The 23,682-nt window shown below is 45.3% G+C and overlaps 1 long non-coding RNA gene and 1 other non-coding gene across 4 annotated transcripts in view; both read left to right on the forward strand.

Moving 5' to 3' along the window:
- The first annotated feature begins 3,281 nt into the window (after positions 1 to 3,281).
- LOC139232917 (uncharacterized) overlaps positions 3,282 to 23,682 on the forward strand; it is a 35,639-nt gene continuing 15,238 nt past the window's right edge. Inside the window, exons 1-3 of one of the 3 annotated variants that reach the window (XR_011588101.1) lie at positions 3,282 to 3,334; positions 3,704 to 3,840; positions 5,062 to 5,163. This is a non-coding gene — a long non-coding RNA (uncharacterized lncRNA). The other 2 variants (XR_011588103.1, XR_011588102.1) reach the window with 2 other exon arrangements.
- Positions 11,427 to 11,499, forward strand: trnak-uuu (transfer RNA lysine (anticodon UUU)). Its single transcript has one exon. It is a non-coding gene; the product is annotated as a tRNA-Lys (tRNA).

A 23,682-nucleotide genomic window follows, 5' to 3' on the forward strand; every position in this document is an offset into this window, starting at 1 on the left:
GAGGGCGGGTATTACTACAACTCTAGAGACCATGAGTTTGTGGTAGATTTGAGGGCCTGGTCTTCAAACACTCTTTTCCTTAGACGGCCGAAGGCTGTGCTGGCGCACTGGAGGTGATGCTGAATCTCCACGTCAATGTCTGCCTTTGTTGATAAGAGGCTCCCGAGGTACCCTATAATAGATTGAAGAACAAGGTCAGAGAATGCGGAGTCAGGGGACAAGTAGCAGAATGGAGAGCTAGCTGGCTACAAGACAGAAAGCAGAGAGTAGGGATAAAGGGTAGCTATTCACTGTGGCAGAAGATAGGTAGTGGTGTTCCACAAGGATCAGTGCTGGGATCACTGTTGGTCACAATTTATATTAATGGTTTAGACTTTAGAATCAAAAACACAATTTCTAAATTTGCAGAAGACACCTAATTGGAGGGGTGTGTGTGTGTGTGTGTGGTGGGTGGGGGGGCGGAGCCAATACTGAGGATAACTGCAACAACTTACAAGAAGACGTTAATAAACTTGAAAAATGGGCATATAATTGGCAAATTAAATTCAACACAGATAAAAGTGAAGTATTACAACTCGACATTCAGTGCAGTACTGATGGTGCTGGCAGGCTGCAGGTCTGCTCTTATCAGCTGGCATACCTCAGTGATAACCTCTTTGTGGAAGCGCAGTCTCTGAAGGCAGGTGGGTGTCAGGCAAGTCGAGGTAAGACTGCTTCTCCTTGTACTTGCGGGGTTGTAACGTCTGGTCCTCCTCATCAGTCTGGCACATCTTACATTGGGCACATAATGCAGTGGAGCGTACCTTTGGCGATCTCGAGTCTGCTGCATGTAATTGGTCATCAAGAGAGGGTGAGAAAGGACAAGTCCCATTGCAATAGCGCTCTGTTTTCCACCGATTGGTCACAACCAATGAATGTCCTGACGAAGACACCTATTAAATTCCAATCGGTCACAGTATGGTCAAGATGTTTGGAGAGATGTTCACATCAACTCCAACGGCCTCTAGAGTACATCCGAACTATCCCGAGGTTGAAGCAGAGCAGCCTTTTAAAGGATGCGACATGTGATTTAGAACATGGCGTCCATAACGCTGTGATTTGTTCCGGTTAGTTCCACTTTTTCTGGGTGGTTTTTTGGGCGAGCGATATTGTGGGAGATGTGTGCGAGATGGTGAAAGTGACGTTGGGCGATCTCATGGCCGCTAGTTTCACTAAATATGCTCTTTACAACAAAAAAAGTGGGTGGCCGGTATTATTGAACCTCGGCGATAATTCCGTACGGAAAGTAATGCTGGGCGATATTATGGGCATTAATTTTCGCCCATTCTGATGATTCCACCCAAAAAAAGTGGGCGGGCGATATTATTTTTTCCCGGCATTACGCACATGGGGAAAATATCGTTTGGCGATAAGTTTCCAAAAAATGCCTGTCAATTTCCATTTTGTGCCAAAATGGGCGATATTTGGGTGTTATACGCCATTTCAGCGGTAAAATGGGCGTTAAGTGGGTGTTAAGCATGCAAAAATAATGGAAAATCTAGCCCTATGTCCACTGCATTTAGGGTTAGCTTTAATTTCCCCTATGTGGAAATATCCTCTCTGCATCCACATTGCCGAGCCTTCTCATTATCTTACATGTTTCAATAAGATCACCTCTCAGTCTTCTGAACTCGAATGTGTATAGGCCCAACCTCCTCAACCTATCTTCATAAGTCAAACCCTTCATCTCCAGAATCCACCAAGTGAACCTTCTCTGAACTGCCTCCAATGCAAGTATATCCCTCCTTAAATACGGAGACCAAAACTGTACGCAGTAGTCCAGGTGTGGCTTCACCAATACTCTTTACAGTTGTTGCAGGACTTCTCTGCTTTTATACTCCATCCCACTTGCAATAAAGGCCAACATTCCATTTGACTTCCTGATTACTTGCTGTACCTGCATACTAACTTTTTGTGTTTCATGCACAAGGATCCCCAGGTCTCTCTGTACTGCAACACTTTGCAATTTTTCTCCATTTAAATTATAATTTACTTTTCTATTATTTCTGCCAAAGTGGATAACCTCACATTTTCCCACATTATACTCCACCTGGCAAATTTTTGCCCACTATCTTAGCCTGTCTATATCCCTTTGCAGATTTTTTGTGTCCTCCTCACAATTTTCTTTCCCACCCATCTTTGTATCATCAGCAAACTTGGCTACATTACACTTGGTCCCTTCACTCATTCCTGGAGGATCTTTTGCTAGGAGATCATTTATTAATCCTGCTTCATTACACAGTATCAAATCTAAGATAGTCTGCTCCCTGGTTGGTTCTGCAATGTATTGTTCAAGGAAACTATCCCGGATACACTCTATGAACCCTGGCCAATTTGCTTTGTCCAATCAATATGAAGATTGAAATTACCCATGATTATTGCCATTCTTGTATTACAAGCCTCCATTATTTCTTGATTTATACTCCGTCCAATAGTGTAGCTACTGTTAGGGGGCCTATAGACTACGCCCACCAGCAACTTTTCCCCTTTATTATTCCTTATCTCCACCCAAACTGATTCAACATCTTGATACTCTGAGCCAAAATAGTTTCTCACTAACGCACTGATCCCATCCTTTATTAACAGTGCTACACCACCTTCTTTTCCTTTCTGTCTGTCCTTCCAAATTGTCAAATACCCCTGAATACTTTCTTTACATGTTCTTATATGTAACTAGAGCGTAGGACCTTCTGTGCTTGCATTGCTGCATATCACACCATGTGGTGTATTTATATACTGGTTCAGAGGTGCTATCGTCCTGCAACTCCCTGGCTCCTAACTCTGCCTCATGTCTGTACCATGTTTTCTCCTTTACTGCCCTCCTGGTTCAGGTCAGCTAATGGGATTCGATATGGAAATCTTCCTGATCTGCACCCCTCAGCCATTGGCTATGTTGAACAACTGTCAGTGTCTTTTAAGTGGGTGTGAGCATTCTAGTTCAGCAGTGAGGCGCTATGTATATTTTATTTCCGTATAGATTAACAATAATAGCTAGCTATAATACAAAATTGTCACTTATTGTTTATCAAAACAACACACACCTGCAATATAGAGTTCACAGAAAAGCTCCACAAGGGCCATTTCCCTTGCAAATAGTGACTGGATAGACCTGTAAGGTGAAGACTGGGTGACTGAATAATTAGGTGGACTGAAATCCTGCTGTTTCAATTGGCTGGCACCCTGTTGTTCATCAGTTACATGGTTGCTCAGGTAACGAAGGGTGGAGTTACTGCCTTTCAATAAAAACCGAGCAGCATAAAAGTCCGGAGGTGATTCTAGGCAGGTGTACACAAGGGTATGTTTCAGCTGTATTAAAGATATCGGTTCCCATTAACAGCAGAGTATGTGTTGAGCGCAGCAGGTTTCATTTTCTTGTTGTGAATTGTGGCTTGATGCAAGTTCAACAGGTATTTGTCAGGTTGAACTTTACTGTTCCGGGAACATCTGATGTGATTACTGGGGCAAAATTATTGATATTGTAGACTCCAGCATATACACAACTGACAGTGAAATTGTTCCAGTGCTCTGTGTTGCTAATAAGGTTTTTATTTGTTCAATAAGCTTGCATCCTGTAACGTTTACTTGTAGCTATCAGTGAGGGCTGACTAATTGTCCTTTTTAAGGCAGTAACACAAAGCTGACTGTTAAGTTTTGTTTCCCACAGGTTGAATCCAAGACCCAGACATAGTCAGATTGTGTGAGTGTTATCAAGGACACGATACCAGGTAACTTGCTGATAGAAACGGCACCCGCCAACAGTGAGTGCACGAAGGAGCAACATGGTCTGAACTGTCATTAATGGTAAGATGCTAGGGTTTCACCTTATAACTTTTATCATTTCATTTAATCTGAGGCAGGCAGAAAATGAGTGCTTTTTATTCACTGACTGCGATCGTTTCCTGCTGTCCCAGGTAAGTGCTGAGTCATACAAGGAAAGTCTGTTTTAGAAGTGGATGTTTTTTATTTAAATGAATTATGTCTTTATTAGAATGTGCAACATGTATTTCTAACTTCATGATGTCAGTAAAGTAACTTTCAGTGTTGATAAACAATAGGGATTTGTGTGAATTTATAACAAGCCTTTCATCATCATCATCACAGGCAGTCCCTCGAAATTGAGGAAGACTTGCTTCCACTCTAAAAGTGAGTTCTCAGGTGACTGAACAGTCCAAAATGGGAATTACAGTCCCTGTCATAGATGGGACAGACGGTCGTTGAGGGAAAGAGTGAGTGGGACAGGTTTGCTGCACGCTCCTTCCGCTGCCTGCACTTGATTTCTGCATGCTCTCAGCGGTGAGACTCGAGGTGCTCAGCGCTCTCCCGGATGCACTTCCTCCACTTAGGGCAGTCTTTGGCCAGGGACTCCCAGGTGTCAGTCTTTAGTAATGTATTAGACGTACAGTGGTTTTGTGTCTTGGTTTCCAATCCACTGCAGAATGCAATGCCACAATATGGGTTGACACTGGCAATTATCCATGCTGTTCTTCTGAAGCTCAGTGAAGGGAAATTGGAGAGTAAGTCAACCTATGAGACTGGCACAGTCAGTTAAGGAATGTCTTGGGAGCAAGTTACCTGCCTGCACTCTACTAATGTCAGATGTATGATGTCAGAAAACCAAAAAACCAGATGAAAAATTAAAACATGTGTCCAGAAAAATAATAAATTTACAATAACGGAAATAACTGTTAAAAGACTTTGCATCCAGTATAGGACGTCAGTTTAAATAGTTGCAATTATTATCATTTCAATTGAGGCACAAATACGCTTTTGCTTATTTGTCCTTTTTCCCTCAGTCTGCTTACTTTCCACAGGGTGACATTGTGTATTTTGTTTTCCTTTCTGTGCCTGTTAAACCTGGTTTTATCATGGAACACTTTATTGCCAAAAGTAATATCCTGTTATGGGAACGGAAGCATCGAACAAATCAGTACAGGTGCCCAGAGGTGAAACAAAAAAATGATTTCTCCTAAAATAATTCACTCGTCAACTGGCTTCATTTGTCATTTTTTTTCTCTCCCGAAGCCTGCAGCTATGTGGCCCGGAAGATGTCTGCCCTTTGTGGGCGAAAGGTACAAGATGAAGTGGCATCCGTGCCGGCACCAGCTTCAAGCCAACAGGCAAAGTGTATGTATGCAGACAACCTATTGTATCATTGTGATGTCTTCGGTACGATCTCACAAACACACAGGCTCTAAAATGGCTGATAACTTCAGGAACCTTTAAGGAGATATTTCACAACTCTCAAGAAAAATATATTCCAGTGAGGAGGAAAGGGTGCAAGAGAAAAGATAGCCATCCGTGGCTAACTAAAGAAATAAAGGACGGTATCCAATTAAACACAAGGACATACAAAGTGGCCAAAACTAGTGGGAGGACAGAAGATTGGGAAGCTTTTAAAAGCCAGCAAAGAATGACTACAAAATGATTAAGAAAGGGGAGATAGACTATGAAAGTAAACTAGCACAAAATATAAAAACAGATAGCAAGAGTTTCTATAGGTACATAAAAAAAGATAAGAGTGGCTAATGTAAATGTTGGTCCCTTAGAGGACGAGATCAGGGAATTCATGATAGGGATCATGGAGATGGCAGAAACTCTGAACAAATATTTTGTATCAGTCTTTACGATAGAGGACACAAAAAAAAACCCCAACAGTGGATAATCAAGGAGCTACGGGGGCGGGGGGTGGGGAGGAACTTAACACAATCACAATCATTAAGGAGTGGTACTCAGTAAGATAATGGGACTAAAGGCAGATAATGCCCTGGATCTGATGGCTTGCATCCTAGGGTCTTAAGAGAAGTAACGGCAGGGATAATGGATGCATTGGTTGTAATTTACTAAAGTTCCCTGGATTTTGGGGAGGTCCCAGCAGATTGGAAAACGGCAACTGTAATGTCCCTATTTAAAAAAATGAGGCAGACAAAAAGCGGTAAACTATAGACCAGTTAGCCTAACATCTGTGGTTGGGAAAATGTTGGAGTCCATCATTACAGAAGCAGTAGTAGGACATTTGGTAAAGCATAATTCGGTCAGGCAGAGTCAGCATGGATTTATGAAGGGGAAGTCATGTTTGACAAATTTGCTGGAATTCTTTGAGGATGTAGGGTGGATAAAGGGGATCCAGAGAATTTGGTGTATTTGGACTTCCAGAAGGCATTTGACAAGGTGCCAAATAAAAGGTTACTGCACAAGCTAAAAGTTCATGGGGTTGGGGTAATATATTAGCATGGATAGAGGATTGGCTAACTAACAGAAAACAGAGAGTCGGCATAAATGGTTCATTCTCTGGTTGGCAACCAGTAACTAGTGGGGTGCTGCAGGGATCAGTGCTGGGACCCCAACTATTTACAATCTATATTAATGAATTGGCAGAAGGGACTGAGTGTAATGCAGCCAAGTTTGCTGATGATACAAAGATGGGAGGAAAAGCAATGTGTGAGGAGGACACAAAAAATCTGCAAAAGGACTTACAGGCTAAGTGAGTGGGCAAAAATTTGGCAAGTGGAAAGTGTGAGGTCATGAACTTTGGCAGAAAAAAAATCAAAGAGCAAGTTATTATTTAAATGGAGAAAGATTGCAAAGTGCTGCAGTACAGCGGGACCTGGGGGTACTTGTGCATGAAACACAAAAGTTCAGTATGCAGGTACAGCAAGTGATCAGGAAGGCCAATGGAATCTTGGCCTTTATTGCAAAGAGGATGGAGTATAAAAGCAGGGAAGTCTTGTGTTATGTATTAATGCTTGGGGGTCACCAGACACCAGAGGGCGCCACAGTCGGAGGTCATCGGGCTGTATGCATGTAGCATGTGTGCTTGGTCACCTGTATATAAGCTGGGTCGGCGTCTTTGTCACGCTGGCACTCTTGGGCTGGAGTAAAGATGGATCAGGTTGCACCTGAGTGAGTTTACAGTGACCAGACTCTTGAGTCATTACAATTGGCAACGAGGTAATTTAAGATCCTACGCATGCACAATGGGCACTGTTGGAATCATGGAGGGCGAGGATTGGGCGAATTTTGTCGACCGCCTGGATCAATATTTTGTGACCAATGGCATGGAGGCAGAGGCCTACGCAGTTAAGCGCAGGGCAGTTCTCCTCACGGTTTGTGGTCCGAAAATTTATAGCCTCATGAAGAATCTTCTCTCGCCTGTACATCCAGCGGAAAAAGGATAGGAGGAATTGTATACGTTGGTGGGTAACCATCTGAAGTCAAAAGAGGGGATCATCATATCACGCTACCATTTCGACGCGCATGTCCGTGCTGAGGGCCAGGTCGTGTCAGGATTTGTCACTGAACTGCGACGTCCTGCTGAGCCGTGTAAGTTCAGGAACATGCTGGAAGACATGCTGCATGACGTCTTCGTGATAGGCATCAGCCATGATGCGATCCTCAGGAAACTGTTGGCTGCAGAGACGCTGAATTTGAAAAAGGCCATCGCGACTGCCCAGGCATGCATGACGACGGATGATAATCTGAGGCAGATATCATCAATGAGTCGGAGTTCCACAGTAAGTACTGTAAACCAAATGCCATCATCTTCGGGCAGAGCTGCTTACGCGAAACCTGCCGCTGCTCAGAGCCCGCCAACTGGTTCGATCCAGATTTCACCCTGTTGGCATTGTAGGGGCAATCATCGGCCTCATCAGTGTCGAGTTAGACAATACTCATGCAATGGATGTGCGAAAGTGGGGCATCTTCACAGGATGTGTCCACAATGGAGCAAGCGTGGTGCGGCTCACCACATGGTTGGTGAGGATCAATTCAGTGATGGTCCGGATATGCAACCCAAGGAGGAAGTGAATAGACTGTATTCGTTCCTGAGCAAGAGCCAGCCGATAGTCGTTGATGTGAAGCTGAATGGTGTGCCTGTATCAATGGAGCTGGGCACGGGTGCGAGCCAGTCGATAATGAGCCAAAGGACATTCGACAAGCTGTGGGACACTCAGGCTGCAAAACCGAAGCTGAGTCCAGTCAATGCCAGGTTGCATACTTACACTAAGGAACTCATACCGGTGCTCGACAGTGCAGCAATTGAGGTGTCATATGACGGTGTGGTTCACAACCTACCATTATGGATCATCCCACGTAATGGTCCAATGTTGTTCAGCAGGAATTGGCTCGAGAATCAAGCTGAACTTAAATGATGTCAAAATGTCAAGATGGATGATACTTCATGTGCTCAAGTATTGAAAAAGTTTCCTTCTTTGTTTGTTTGAACTGGGAATTGGTAATTTTATGGGAACCAAGGTGCAGATTCACCTGGACTCCAATGCAAGGCTTGCCTATCACAAAGCTTGTTTTGTTCCGTACATGAGGAAGAAGGTTGAAATTGAGCTTGACAGACTCCAGCGTGAATTGATCATATCACCTGTCAAGTTTAACGAGTGGGCTAGTCACATTGTTCCTGTGTTGAAGAGTGATGGCACTGTCAGGATTTGTGGAGACTACAAGGTTACGATTAACCGATTTTTGAAACAGCATCAGTATTCATTACCGAGGACTGATGACCTGTTCGTCATGCTCGCTGGTGGAAAGTCGTTCACGAAACTGGATCTGACATCGGCCTATGACCCAGAAGCCAGCTGATACTTCGAAGAAACTCACCTGCATCAACACCCATAAAGGACTGTTCGTCTACAACAGGTGTCCTTTTGGGATTTGTTCGGCTGCAGTCATATTTCAGAGGAATATGGAGAGTTTATTGAAGTCCGTTGCTAGAACTGTCGTGTTTCAAGATGACATTCTGGTCACAGGTCGTGACACTGCTGAACAATCTTGAAGTCCTACAGCATCTGGACAAAGTGAGACTAAGGCTGAAACTTCGATGTATGCATTCATGGCACCTGAAGTTGAATTCCTCAGGCGGAAGATTGCAGCTGATGGCATCAGACCCACTGATTTGAAAACTGAGGCCATAAAAAATGCACCTAGGCCTCAGAATGTGACAGAGCTGCATTCGTTCCTTGGGCTACTCAACTACTTTGGTAATTTCTTACCCAGATTGTGCACTTTACTAGAGCCACTGCATGTGTTACAAAGAAAAGGCGACAACTGGATCTGGGGTGCGTCTCAAGATAGAGCCTTTGAGAAAGCCAAGAATCTGCTATGTTCAAACAAGTTGCTTGTTCATTATGAGCCATGTAAGCGTCTTGTATTGGCCTGTGATGTTTCATCATATGGGGTTGGCTGCGTACTCCAACAAGCAAATGAATCGGGCAAGCTACAACTTGTTGCGTATGCTTCGAGAAGTCTGTCTAAAGTGGAAAGGGCTTACAGTATGGTAGAGAAAGAAGTTTTGGCCTGTGAGTATGGGGTAAAATAAATGCATCAGTACCTGTTTGGTCTTGTTTTGAACTAGAAACGGATCACAAGCCACTCATTTCATTGTTTGCATAAAACAAAGGTGTTAATACCAATGCATCATCCCGCATTCAAAGGTGAGCGCTAACATTTCTGCCTATGATTACATCATCCGTCATAGACCTGGTACTGAGAATTGTGCCAATGCACTGAGTCATCTGCCCTTACCCACAACTGAGATGGAGACGCCTCAACCTGCAGATCTACTGTTAGTAATGGATGCTTTTAAAAGTGAAGGAACCCCTGTCACTGCTCACCAAGTTAGGATCTGGACCAGCCATGACCCTATTTTATCGGTTGTGAAACGGTGTGTACTCAGTGGTGACTGATCTGCCATACCTATGGAGATGCGTGAGGAGACTAAACCTTACAACCGTCAAATGGATGAGCTGTCCATTCAGTCAGACTGTTTACTGTGGGGTAATCGTGTAATCATGCCTAAGGTAGAGAAAAATTTGTACTTGAACTTCATAACACTCATCCTGGTTTTGTCATGATGAAGTCCATTGCTAGGTCTCATGTATGGTGGCCTGGAATTGACTCTGATCTGGAATCATGCGTGCATCAGTGCAATACTTGCATGCAGCTAAGTAAAGTACCAGCGGAATCTCCGCTGAGTCTTTGATCGTGGCCATCCAAACCATGGTCGAGGATCCACATTGATTTTGCGGGCCCGTTCCTAGGAAATCTGTTTTTTGTCATAGTAGATGCATATTCTAAATGGATAGTGTGTTATTATGTCATTCAGCACGTCCACAGCTACCATTGAGAACCTTCATATCATGTTTGCTACTCACGGTTTGCCTGACATTGTTGTGAGCGACAACGGATCTTGCTTCACAAGTCTTGAATTCCAGGAGTTCATAAAACTCAATGGCATCAGACATGTGAGATCAGCTCCATTCAAGCCTGCTTCTAATGGTCAAGCAGAGCATGCTGTTCAAACGATCAAGCAAAGTATGAAATGTGTAACTCAGGGCTCACTGCAGAGACGGTTGTCATGTATATTGCTCAGTTACAGGTCAAGACCTCATACACTTACTGGGGTTCCTCCTGCTGAACTACTGATGGAGAAATCTCAAGACCAGGCTTTCTCTTGTTCATCCTGTTTTGAATGATTGTGTTGAAAACAGACGTCAAAGTCAGCAATGGTGTCATGTTCGTGTTGCCGTGTCACGTGACATCTCGGTCAACGATCCGGTTTATGTACTGAATTGGTCAAGGTCCAAAGTGGATCGCCGGCACTGTTACAGCCAAGGAGGGTAACAGAGTGTTTATTGTCGTGCTCAAGAATGGGCAAACATGCAGGAAATACCTTGACCAGTTTAAACTGCGGCACATGGATGAACTGGAACCGAGTGAGGAAGATGCAGTCAGTGACCAATCAACCATTGTTCACTCATCAGAGGACTCTGCTGACATTACTGACTCTGAACCTTCAGTCTCTGATGTGGTCATGACCACTCCCATCAGATCGGCTACTCAGCCCTCAGTCTCAACGGACTCAGAACGCTCGCCCAGAGCCAAAGTTGAACTGAGACGACCAACTCGTGAGAGGAAAGCCACAGACCGTCTTAATTTGTAAAAAGACTGTTGTTAAGATTTTAAAAGGGGGTTGTTGTTATGTATTAATGCTTCGGGGTCACCAGACACCAGGCCGGAGGTCATCAGACTGTACGCATGTGGCATGTGTGCTTGGTCACCTGTATATAAGCTGGGTGTCTTTGTCACGCTGGCACTCTTGGAATAAAGATGGATCAGGTTGCACCTGAGTGAGCTTACAGTAACTAGACTCTTGAGTCATTAGATCTTGCTACAGTTATACAGGGTATTGGTGAGGCCACACCTGGAATACTGCATACAGTTTTGGTTTCCATACTTATGAAACATAGAAACATAGAAAATAGGTGCAGGAGTAGGCCATTCGGCCCTTCGAGCCTGCACTGCCATTCAATAAGATCATGACTGATCATTCCTTCAGTACCCCTTTCCTGCTTTCTCTCCATACCCCTTGATCCCCTTGAGCCCGGATAGCTCAGTCGGTAGAACATCAGACTTTTAATCTGAGGGTCTAGGGTTCAAGTCCCTATTCGGGCGTTGCTTTTAAATCAAAATTCTCAGTTCCCTCTTTCAGACAACACCACAAAAGACAAGCCTTTCACGCTGATCTCATTCAAACTCAGGGGCACAGCCTTAAAATACAGGGGAGCCAATTTAAAAGTGAGTTGAGAAGGAATTTCTTCTCCCAGAGGGTTGTGAATCTGTGGAATTCTCTGCCCAAGGAAGCAGTTGAGGCTAGCTCATTGAATGTATTCAAGTCACAGATAGATTTTTAACCAATAAGGGAATTAAGGGTTACGGAGAGAGGGCGGGTAAGTGGAGCTGAGTCCACGGCCAGATCAGCCATGATCTTATTGAATGGCGGAGCAGGCTCGAGGGGCTAGATGGCCTACTCCTGTTCCTAATTCTTATGTTCTTATGTTAACCGTAAGGCCATATCTAACTCCCTCTTGAATATATCCAATGAACTGGCATCAACAACTCTCTGCGGCAGGGAATTCCACAGGTCAACAACTCTGAGTGAAGAAGTTTCTCCTTATCTCAGTCCTAAATGGCCTACCCCTTATCCTAAGACTATGTCCCCTGGTCTGGACTTCCCCAACATCGAGAACATTCTTCTCACAACTAACCTGTCCAGTCCCATCAGAATATTATAGGTTTCTATGAGATCCCCTCTCATCCTTCTAAATGCCAGTGAATAAAGGCCTAGTTGATCCAGCTTCTCCTCATATGACAGCCCAGCCATCCCTGGAATCAGTCCGGTGAACCTTCGCTGCACTCCCTCAATAGCAAGAACGTCCTTCCTCAGACTAGGAGACCAAAACTGAACACCATATTCCAGGTGAGGCCTCACTAAGGCCCTGTACAACTGCAGCAAGACCTCCCTGCTCCTATATTCAAAGCCCCTAGCTATGAAGGCCACCATACAATTTGCCTTCTTTACGGTCTGCTGTACCTGCGTGTTCACTTACAGTGATTGATGAACCATGACACCCAAGTCTCTTTGCACTTCCCCTTTTTCTAGTCTGCCGCCATTCAGATAATATTCTGCCTTTGTGTTTTTGCCCCCAAAATGGATAACCTCACATTTATCCACATCAAACTGCATCTGCCATGTATTTGCCCACTCACCTAATCTGTCCAAGTCACCCTGCAGCCTCTTAGCGTCCTCCTCACAGCACACACTGCCACCCAGTTTAGTGTCATCCGCAAACTTGGAGATATTACACTCTATTCCTTCATCCAAATCGTTAATGTATATTGTAAAGAGCTGCAGTCCCAGCACTGAGCCTTGCGGCACCCCACTAGTAACTGCCTGCCATTCTGAAAAGGGCCCGTTTATCCCGACTCTCTGCTTCCTGTCTTAAACCAGTTCTCTATCCACGTCAGTACATTACCCCCAATACCATGCGCTTTGATTTTGTGTACCAATCTCTTGTGCGGGACCTTGTCAAAAGCCTTTTGAAAGTCCAAATACACCACATCCACTGGTTCTCCCTTGTCCACTCTTCTAGTTACATCCTCAAAAAATTCCAGAAGATTCGTCAAGCAGGATTTCCCTTTCATAAATCCATGCTGATTCGGTCTGATCCTGTCACTGCTTTCCAAATGCGCTGCTATTTCATCCATAATGATTGATTCCAACATTTTCCCCACTACTTATATCAGGCTAACCGGTCTATAATTACCCGCTTTCTCTCTCTCCCTCCTTTTTTAAAAAGTGGCGTTACATTAGCTACCCTCCAGTCCATAGGAACTGATCCAGAGTCGATAGATTGTTGGAAAATGATCACCAATGCATCCACTATTTCTAGGGCCACTCCCTTAAGTACTCTGGGATGCAGACTATCTGGCCCCGGGGATTTATCGGCCTTGAATCCCATTAATTTCCGCTCTGATAAGGATATCTTTCAGTTCCTCATTCTCACTAGACCCACTGTCCTCTAGTACATTCGGAAGGTTATTTGTATCTTCCTTTGTGAAGACAGAACCAAAGTATTGTTCAATTGGTCTGCCATTTCTTTGTTCCCCATTATAAATTCACATGAATCCGACTGCAAGGGACCTACATTTGTCTTTAATATCTTTTTCTCTTCATATATTCATAGAAGCTTTTGCAGTCAGTTTTTATGTTCCCTGCAAGCTTCCTCTCGTACTCTATTTTCGCCTTCTTAATTAAACCCTTAGTCCTCCTCTGTTGAATTCTAAATTTCTCCCAGTCCTCAGGTTTGTTGCTTTTTCTAGCCAATTTATATGCCTCTGCCTTGGTTTTAACAAAGGATATACTTGCTTTGGAGGCAGTTCAGAGAAGGTTCACGAGGTTGATTCCGGAGATGAGGGAGTTGACTTATGAGGTTGAGTCGGTTGGGGCTCTACTCATTGGAATTCAGATGATTGAGAAGAAATGTATAAGGTTATGAGGGGGCTTGACAAGGTGGATGCAGAGAGAATGTTTTCACTGATGTGTGAGGCTAGAACTAGTAGGACATAATCTTAGAATAAGGGGCCACCCATTTAAAACTGAGATGAGGAGAAATTTATTTTCTCAGAGGGTTGTAAATCTGTGGAATTCGCTGCCTCAGAGAACTGTGGAAGCTGGGACATTGAATACATTTAAGACAGAGATAGACAGTTTCTTAACCGATAAGGGAATAGGGGGTTATGGGGAGTGGGCAGGGAAGTGGAGCGGAGTCCATGATCAGATCAGCCATGATCGTATTAAATGGCGGAGCAGGCTCGAGGGGCTGTGTGGCCTACTCCTGCTCCTATTTCTTATGTTCTTATGAACCTGTCCGGTGACCTGTTCTCTCTTTTTTTTTGTTGTAAACTGCAATGGCTGCATTACCACAGTAGTCCACTGGGTGGAGCTATATATATATTGCAATCATATTACGCTCTATAAACTGTAACGCATGCTGAACATCTATATTACTAGGGGTCAAAATTGCCCCTTATTGTGATGCCAGTTAGCAACTCTGGGGACACAAAACTCTACGCCCAGCGGGATGTGGGGGAGGGGCGTTACCGGCCCGGCACTCCGTTTTGGGTGTCGGACTTCGGCCTCAGCCGCCCTGGTGGCCTAGTGGAGGCCATCAGAGGCCGTGTAGAGTGCGCAGCGGCCCTCGCCTTTAAGCGAAGGGGAGGAGCGCTGAACCACTCCGGCGCGACACGAAGCATTCACGGAGCACTGCTGATCACACCCCAGCATCACCCCGGGACTCACCCCCAACAGGAAGTGGAGTGTGCGAGATTGCTCTCCACTTCCTCTGAGGGACAGTAATCGCGATTCCGTGGCCCGGGCGCGACTTTGGCGCCGGGTGCAAGAAGTCCCGCCCCAAGCGGGTTACCGCCCCCAGTCGGGATGCTGGGGACTTTCTCTCCTCTAGTTTAATTTTGGGCAGTCTCCTTAATTTGTGGCTTCCAATGTTTCCCTTAGCAGAGGGGTCAAAATACAGGGGACATAAGTTAAAAGTAATTGGTAGGAAGTTTAGAGGGGATTAGAGGGGAATTTTTTTCACCCAGAGGGTGATGGGGGTCTGGAACTCACTGCCTGAAAGGGTGGTAGAGGCAGAAACCCTCACCACATTTAAAAAGTACCTGGATGTGCATCTTGAAGTGCCGTAACCTGCAGGGCTACGGAACCAGAGTTGAAAAGTGGGATTAGGCTGGGGAGCTCTTTGCTGGTCGGTGCGGACATGATGGGCCGAATGGCCTCCTTCTGTGCTGTAAAGTTCTATGATTCTGTGATTTTTATGTTTACTGTAAATGCACAGGTTTTTGAGATTCCAATGTTCTTGGAATCATCTCAACAAGCTGCCATGGAACATTGGGACAATTAATCAGATGACTATTTAACTGTTTGAGCAATGTTGCTGTCAGCATGACTTTGCAGTATTCTGTTCTTTATAACAAGAACAGCCGGTTCAGGATGACTTTGCAGTGTGTTGTTGCCTTCCATTACTTAAAATAGATTAGAAACTTCTGCCAGTAACGTCTGGTCCAGCAACTGAATCATTTCTGGGAGAGAAAGGTGGAAATTATGCCTCAAAGCATTCTGATATGGAACATTAATTTTGTGATTATATTTGCAGAATTGGCTTACATTGTTCAATTAGTGGTGAAAAGCAGTGTTCGATTTAAGGAAGAAGGAATAGAGTAAATCAGCCAGCTTGCCTTTAATCTCGCAGTAGCAGTCTGACTGTGAAATGAACAATCAGATTGGAGAGTTGACATTCACTAATTCATTAGTCATCAGAGATACTACTTTGACATTGACCTCCCGAAGCTTTATAGGAGCTAAACCACTATTAAAATCATTGAACTTCCAGATATCCAAACTAGCTGAGCAATTTATTAAATCCTTAATTTGCAGTAATACTTTTTTTTTAATCCATCACTCTGATCTCTCCCTAACATTACCAACACTATTTTGGAAATGAAGGGGTATATTTTGCTCTGGAGGCAGAAATTTACAAAAGATCTGTAACTCTCCCTCACCAAGAGCAGTTAATCAGGATTTATAGCTTTATAATCTTTATGAAACAGGCCAAATTAAACATAACTCCAAGTAGCAACAGAATAATTAATTGTGCATTACAAAATATAACACTCGCATCATTATAAAACACATGATCCTTTGATTTACTGTGGAAAGCAACCTGGGGAATCTGCTAGTGCATGTATGTAAACACTTTGGCCGTTGATATTAACATGCTCCTGCCCCCACACACACCGTTCGTTTATTGTAATACCAACGGAGACCTGCATGTTTAAAATAAGAGATTTAACACTTCACTTTCTGGTTACTATTTCCACCCCATTCTTTCTCTTTCTCCATTCTTTTCTCCAACTTTTATTATTTAATTATTTTTTTCTGTTTAACCTATCTAAGCTTTTTTCTCAAACAATCATCATTGATGTTGTGGAATCAAACAGGCATATTTCCCACATTGTCTGGTCAAATCACGCGTGTAACTGAACCATTCCTGTGAAACAAGTTCAATAATTGGATAATAGAAGTGATCGATATTGAATTTACATCTATCAGGATCTGTCAGTTTGGTCCTTATTCTCTTCTCACGTAAAACTTAAGACAAGATCATGTTAATATTTCCAAAGGAACATATATTGACCTCTTTGGAATCATTCTGAACAATGTGGATAATGCATCTTGGAGATTTTAGAGTTTAAAATTGCCAGCTTATTCTTTCAGCTTTTTCAGGCCTATAAAACTTCTTGTACCTCCCCACACAACAGCAAGGTTCGCAGAACTACTTCTGCCAAATGGAAGAAAAGCTCAAGTTCTTGAAGCTCCTAAGATGTATTGAACAACTGTAAGGGATTCTCGGGGAGTGTTGTTGTGCCTTGGGTGTCTCTCTCTGGGCTTCTGCCCTCACAGCTTATGCCTGGCTTGTGAGGTACCCTGAGTGCTGCAAGAGCACCCCTGGAGAGACTCTGTCCACAGCTTATGAAGGGGGTTTTGAGACTCGTGCGTCCCCACAGCTTACGCCTAGCCTGTGAGGCACCTGTGAGTGTCAAACACTCCAAACACCTTCTTCCTAAGCCTGTGACACACAGTTGAGCGTTTTCGAGGCGCTCCTAGCTTCCCTTACACTGTTCTGACATAAGACTCACAATCAGGAGATGTAATACAATAGAATTGAGACAAGGTGATTCCAAGAGGAACTTAGACTTCCAATTTATTTGACAAGGTGTATCTCAACAAACAGCCATACACCAACAAAACAATCCCCCTAAATCCCACTAAACGGACACAATGGAAATTTTTACACCAGTTTAGCAGTACAATGCCCAATCTCCCACCTTTCCTGGCCTAACTGAGTTGGGAGTTCTGGGGACCAGAGGTTATACTCACTACTGTGCCTTTTGCAGTCTGGTGGTTTGTTTCTTCTATCTTCAGTGTCTTCAGACACTGGTTGTCCTTCAGTGTCGAGAGGCTTGCTGGTTGTTGGATCACGAGAGCAGAGAAGCAGAACACACAGTGGGTCAGAAACCCCTTATTATCAGTCCACCTCTCGTGCTGAAATCGATCCTTCCCATTGGTGGGCTTTGTGATTTTGAAAAATGCAGCAGTTTTAGATTATTGCGGGTTTTTTCCACTGCTGTTAACCTACTCAAGGTTTGAGTAGATGTTGATTGCTTTGGCCTCCTGTAGCTATTGTGTAGGCCCTTGGTTTGTTTTGGGTTCCCTAGTTTTCTGAAGGTCTGCATAATTTCCCTCCATAGTGTAAACATGGGGAAGACAGTAGTCCGATAATGGCGATGAATCAGTCCCACAGTTTTCGAGCAAGTGCTCTCCCATTGGCTTGAAAGCCCCATGCTTCGGGCTGACTCTGTCCCACCATTGGCCCTCCGGTGTCCTCCCCCGTCCAATCACTGCTCTGCCAAGATCAAACCGTCTCGGTTTCAATTCACATTGCAGCACAGACAGATCCCACAGCTTTTTTCCTTCTGGTAAAATGAGGGTTTTTTCGTCCTCCCCTACATAATCCCCCATCTGACACCACTCGAGTGTGTCAAAGTTCAGGGTGGTGAGAAAACCCTAGGTCTCCCAAATTGCCCAACTTTCCCCAATTTAACTCTAAACTGATCCCGTCGACATATATCATAATTCCTTTTAACGCGGTACAAAACACAGAATCCAACAGGTTACAATATACGACAGCAATATACATATATGTACTTAAGGTTACAGTAGTAATTGTACATTGAGTCTCATTTCAGTCTTAACCGTAAAACAAAGAAACCTGCCCTGCAAACTCCCCATGTATGAAAACGCAGTCATCGCTGGGAATAACAAAACCGCTGAAGTGTCGCAGTCAAGCTTTGTTTACATGCCTTGAGTGTTTAGCAACAGCTCCTGTCTGTGTAGTAGCCTGAGGAACTGCTTTCTTTTTCTTTTTCTCCTGAGCTTACAGCTTGTAACTAGCAGATATGCTACAATCAGGAGTTGGCCGATTACTAAGGCATGCGATCCCACCCGGATCCACGTAGGTATGTCTGCCCGTATCCCCAAATCCCACCATGCTGGGGGTTTAATCTGGGCAATCTCCCCTGCTAGAATTTCAGTTTTCTGCTCCATGGTGTAAAAATGTTTTTGAGACAAATCCACTGTCTGGAGGAGGGCTGTAAGTTTCTCAGGTAGTGGGGCAATGGGATAGCCAAAATGGGCGACATATTGTTGTAGGTGGCTGAGGTTGTTTTTGTAAAGTCCTGTCCCCTCAGTACAGATTCTCACGAGGCATGTAGTGAAGTCAAGGTCACTCTGGACCTGCACCTTTATTTCACAGCTCTGGAATGCTGCACTTGCCTGAGATCTGTCCTTATATACCTGTCTCTTCCAAGTGCACCCCTGGTGGTAAGGTATGCTGGTGGTTACAGGTCATATCTTCTTAGTCATGTATAGCATGTTAGAATACAGTTATATATAATAATGTAAGATACATGACATCGCCCTCCCCCAAGGTCTTATTGTCTATATAGGTTCAGTCTCTCATGTGGTCTACGCTCTCGCGTGGAGCGTCTGAGTTGTGGTTCAGTTGTTTGCCTTGGTGTCTGTTTTTCTTTGGGTGTGGTTGCTGGTATCTCGCCTGGGCTGTCTGTTTCGATTGGTGGTGATTGTTGTTGACTCACCTGGGCTGTCTGTTGGGATTGCCCTTTCCTCAGGTTGTTCCCTCTGTCTATCCACCAGGTGTGGTGCGAGTTCCACATTGTAGTCTGCCTCTGGTTCTGCAGTGTTGTTGGTAAATCTGCTTTTGATTTGACTGGATAGACAGAGGGAACAACCTGAGGAAAGGGCAATCCCAACAGACAGCCCAGGCGAGTCAACAACAATCACCACCAATCTACATGCCTCCAGCAGGTTTTGCCATTGTCCATTTGTACTCACCAGTAGCCTGTTTCCTTCCTTGCTCGTTACTGTCCCTGCAAGCCATTTGGGACCCCTGCCATAGTTTAGTACAAACACTTTGTTCCCTATCTCATTCCATCTCCCCCTCGAATTTCTGTCATGGTACTCAGTCAGCTTAAGGTGCTTTGCCTCAACGATTTTGTGCATGTCTGGGAGGATTAATGAGAGCCTAGTTTTTAAAGTCCTTTTCATCAACAGTTGCACGGGGGGGGAATCCCAGTCAGTGAGTGCGGACGAGATCTGTATGCCAACAGCAGTCGTGACAGGCGACCCTGCAGCTTGGGACCTTGGATTTTAAGCATGCCTTGTTTAATGATTTGCACTGCTCTCTCCGCCTGGCCGTTGGAGGCCGGCTTGAACGGTGCCGTCTTGACGTGTTTAATGCCGTAGTCAATTATAAAATCTTGGAATTCTGCGCTGGTGAAGCACGGACCATTGTCACTGACCAATATGTCAGGGATTCCGTGTGTTACAAACATGGTTGCGAGGCTCTCCACAGTGGTTGAGGTTGTGCTCGAGTTTAAAATGGTGCATTCAATCCACTTTTAAAATGCATCTACAACTTCGAGGAACATTTTGCCCATGAATTAGCCCACATAGTCTACGTGCACCCACGACCACGGTTTGGTAGGCCAGGGCCAGGGGCTCAGGGGAGCCTCCCTGGGGGCATTGCTGAATTGAGCACAAATGGTGCACCGTCGGACGCAGAGCTCCAAGTCTGCGTCAATACCAGGCCACCAGATGTGGGATCTGGCTGTGGCCTTCATGAGAACGATCCCCGGGTGCTCGCGGTAGAGCTCCCGGACAAATGCCTCTCTGCCCCACAGAGGCATGACTACTCAGCTGCCCCACATCAGGCAGTCTGTTTGTAGTGATAGCTCATGCATGCGCCTGTGAAAGGGTTTTAATTCCTCGGGGCAGGCATCGCGAGCCTCTGCCCAGTCACCGGTTAGGACACATCTTTTTACTAAGGATAACGTGGGGTCGCTGGCCGTCCAGGCTTTGATTTAGTGAGCCGTCATGGGCGAACCTGTGGACTCAAAGGCATTGATTGCCATGACTATCTCACAGTCCTGTTCGTCAGACCCTTCCGTGGTCGCCAGGGGTAGCCTGCTGAGCACATCGGCACAGTTGTCTGTGCCTGGTCTGTGCCTTATGGTATAATCGTAGAACCCAGCATGAGTGCCCACTGTTGAATTCGCACCGCGGTGTTGCCGTTTATTGCCTTGCTCTTGTATAGGAGTGACGTGAGGAGCTTGTGGACGGTTTCTAACGTGAACTTGGCCCCGAAAAGGTATTGGTGCATCTTTTTGACACCGTAAACGCACGCGAGCGCCTCCTTCTCTACCATTCCGTACCCGCGCTCCGCCCGTGAAAGTGACCTGGAGGCATAAGCTATGGGTTGTAATTTGCCCGCACTATTGACATGTTGCAAAACGCACCCGACCCCATACGCTGACGCATCGCATGTGAGAACTAGCTTTTTAACTGGATCAAAGAAAGTCAAAACACTGTTGGAACACAGAAGGTTGCGTGCCTTATTGAAGGCGCGTTCCTGGGCGTCCCCCCAAAACCAATCGCAACCCTTCCTGAGTAGCACTTGGAGAGACTCCAGCAGTGTGCTTAAGTTCTGCATAAAGTTCCCAAAGTAATTGAGTAGCCCGAGAAAGGCGCGCAGTTCTGAGACATTCCGGGACCTGGGTGCCAGGTGAATTGCTTCTGTTTTGGACTCTGTGAGGCGGATTCCATCAGCGGCAATCCTTCTGCCCAAAAATTCAACTTCGGGTGCGAGAAACAGGCACTTGGAATTCTTGACTCGTAGGCCTACCCGATCCAACCGCTTTAGTACTTGCTCCAAATTACGGAGATGGGAGTCGGTGTCCCTGCCCGTGATAAGTATGTCGTCTTGAAATACAACCGTCCCCAGGATGGACTTGAGCAGACTCTCCATGTTGCGCTGGAATATGGCAACTGCCGACCTGATGCCAAATGGACATCGATTGTACATGAAAAGGCCTCGATGTGTGTTGATGGTGGTGAGTAGCTTGGATTCCTCGGTCAATTCTTGCGTCATATACGCAGATGCGAGGTCTAGTTTTGAGAAAAGTTTACCTCCCGCCAGTGTGGCAAATAAGTCCTCCGCTCTGGGCAGCGGGTACTGGTCCTGTAGGGAGACTCTGTTTATAGTAGATTTGTAGTCCCCACAGATTCGTATGGATCCATCAGGCTTCATGACTGGGACGATGGGACTTGCCCAGTCACTAAATTCCACAGGTGATATAATGCCTTCCCGCAGAAGCCTGTCTAGTTTGTGTTCAATCTTTTTCCTTATCACATAGGGTACAGCTCTGGCCTTGTGATGGACCGGTCTAACATCCTGTGTGATGTAGATTTTGACTTTGGCCCCTTTGAAAGTGCCCACACCTGGCTGAAAGAAATGTTCAAATCGCTTTATAACTGTTGAGCAGGAGGTCCGTTCCTCTAATGACATGGCATGGACATCATCCCATTTCCAGTTTAGTTTTGCCAGCCAGCTTCTCCCTAGCAGTACTGGGGGGTCTCCGTGGACAATCCAAAGGGGAAGTCGGTTCACTGTCCCTTTGTGTGTGACAGAGAGCATGGCGCTGCCGAGGACTGGTACGATTTCTTTGGTATAGGTCCTTAGTTTGGTGTCGACCCTTGTGAGTTTTGATCTGTCTCTTTTATGCGGCCACAGTTGTTCAAATTGTTGAGCACCCATGAGAGATTGACTCGCTCCCGTATCCAGCTCCATGTTGACAGGTATCCTGTTGAGTAGGACTCTCATCATTATAGGAGGCGTCCTGTTGTAGGAGCAGCGGCCATTGATCGTGTTGACCCACTGTACATCGGTGTCCCGGGTCCTGTCCCCACCGTCTTCTGGTCCGCTTTCCGACCCATCCGATTCGTATACCAGCCGAGCTGCCGTTTTTTTTGCACTTGCGGGCCAAATGCCCTGTATATTCACAGATCCTGCAAACAGCCTGCTGAAATTGACATCCCCTTGACGAGTGCCCACCCCCACACTCCAGCACAGACTGCTTGCAAAGAATGAGCTGCATCTGGCTGATCTCTCTTGAGCTTCTCTCAGTTTGTAGTTGATTGCTTGCATTGTGGGTTGATGAGGTGTGAACGTCCATTCCTGTGGCCCTTGATGGCTTCTGACGCCACTGCCTGCTGTCGAGAGCCTGTTCTCCCGATTTTGTCTGTGTGTGGGGGTAGCAGCTTGTTTAATGCTGTGAACTTCTTGTTTCGATATTTCGTTAGTTGTCGTACCTGCTTTGTAAATCAACCTCGTTTCTTCTTCCCCTACCAAGAATGTCTGTGCAACCAGTGCTGCTGCCTCTGAGGTCAGGTTCTTGGTCTCTGAGCTTTCGGAATATGCCTGCGTGACCTATTCCTTCAATGAAAAAGTCTCTCAGCATTTCTCTCCTCAGTTCATCGGAGAACTCACATAAACTAGCCAACCTCTGAAGTTCCGCCACGAAGTCGGGTATGCTCTGGCCCACACAGCGTCTGTAGTTGTAGAACCTGTGTCTGACCATGTGTAGGCTGCTCGCTGGCTTCAGGTGATCTCTTACCAGTGTGCTCAATTCTTCAAACGACTTGCTTGCTGGTTTCTCGGGTGCCAGCAGATCCTTCATTAAAGCGTATGTTTTCGAGCCACAGCTGGTCAAGAGATGGGCTCTTCTCTTGTCTGCTTTGTCGTCTCCTAACCAGTCTTTGGTTACAAAGCTTTGCTGGAGCCTTTCTATAAAGTCCTCCCAATTGTCTCCAGCATTGTACTTTTCATCAGATCCGTTGTTCGCCATTCTGTGGATTCTGTAATCCCGAAACTCGTCGCCACTGTAAAGTCCTGTCCCCTCAGTACAGATTCACACGAGGCATGTAGTGAAGTCAAGGTCACTCTGGACCTGCACCTTTATTTCACAGCTCTGGAATGCTGCACTTGCCTGAGACCTGTCCTTATATACCTGTCTCTTGCAAGTGCACCCCTGGTGGTAAGGTATGCTGGTGGTTACAGGTCATATCTTATTACAGTCATGTATAGCATGTTAGGATACAGTTATATATAATAATGTAAGATACATGACAGTTTTGTACCATGAGGTGAATCGTGGAAGGTTCAGGGATGGGTGTGATTCTGGTGTGTACCACTTGAACCTCTGCCCTGGGTTTAAAGCAGAAGCTGCTGTACGGTATTGGACACCACCTTCCCGGTCCGTGTTCATACCGTTGGGCACTTGTGGTGACACAATATGTCCCACTGC

This window comes from Pristiophorus japonicus, chromosome 20 (genome assembly GCF_044704955.1).
Source record: "Pristiophorus japonicus isolate sPriJap1 chromosome 20, sPriJap1.hap1, whole genome shotgun sequence".
NCBI lineage: Eukaryota > Metazoa > Chordata > Chondrichthyes > Pristiophoridae > Pristiophorus > Pristiophorus japonicus.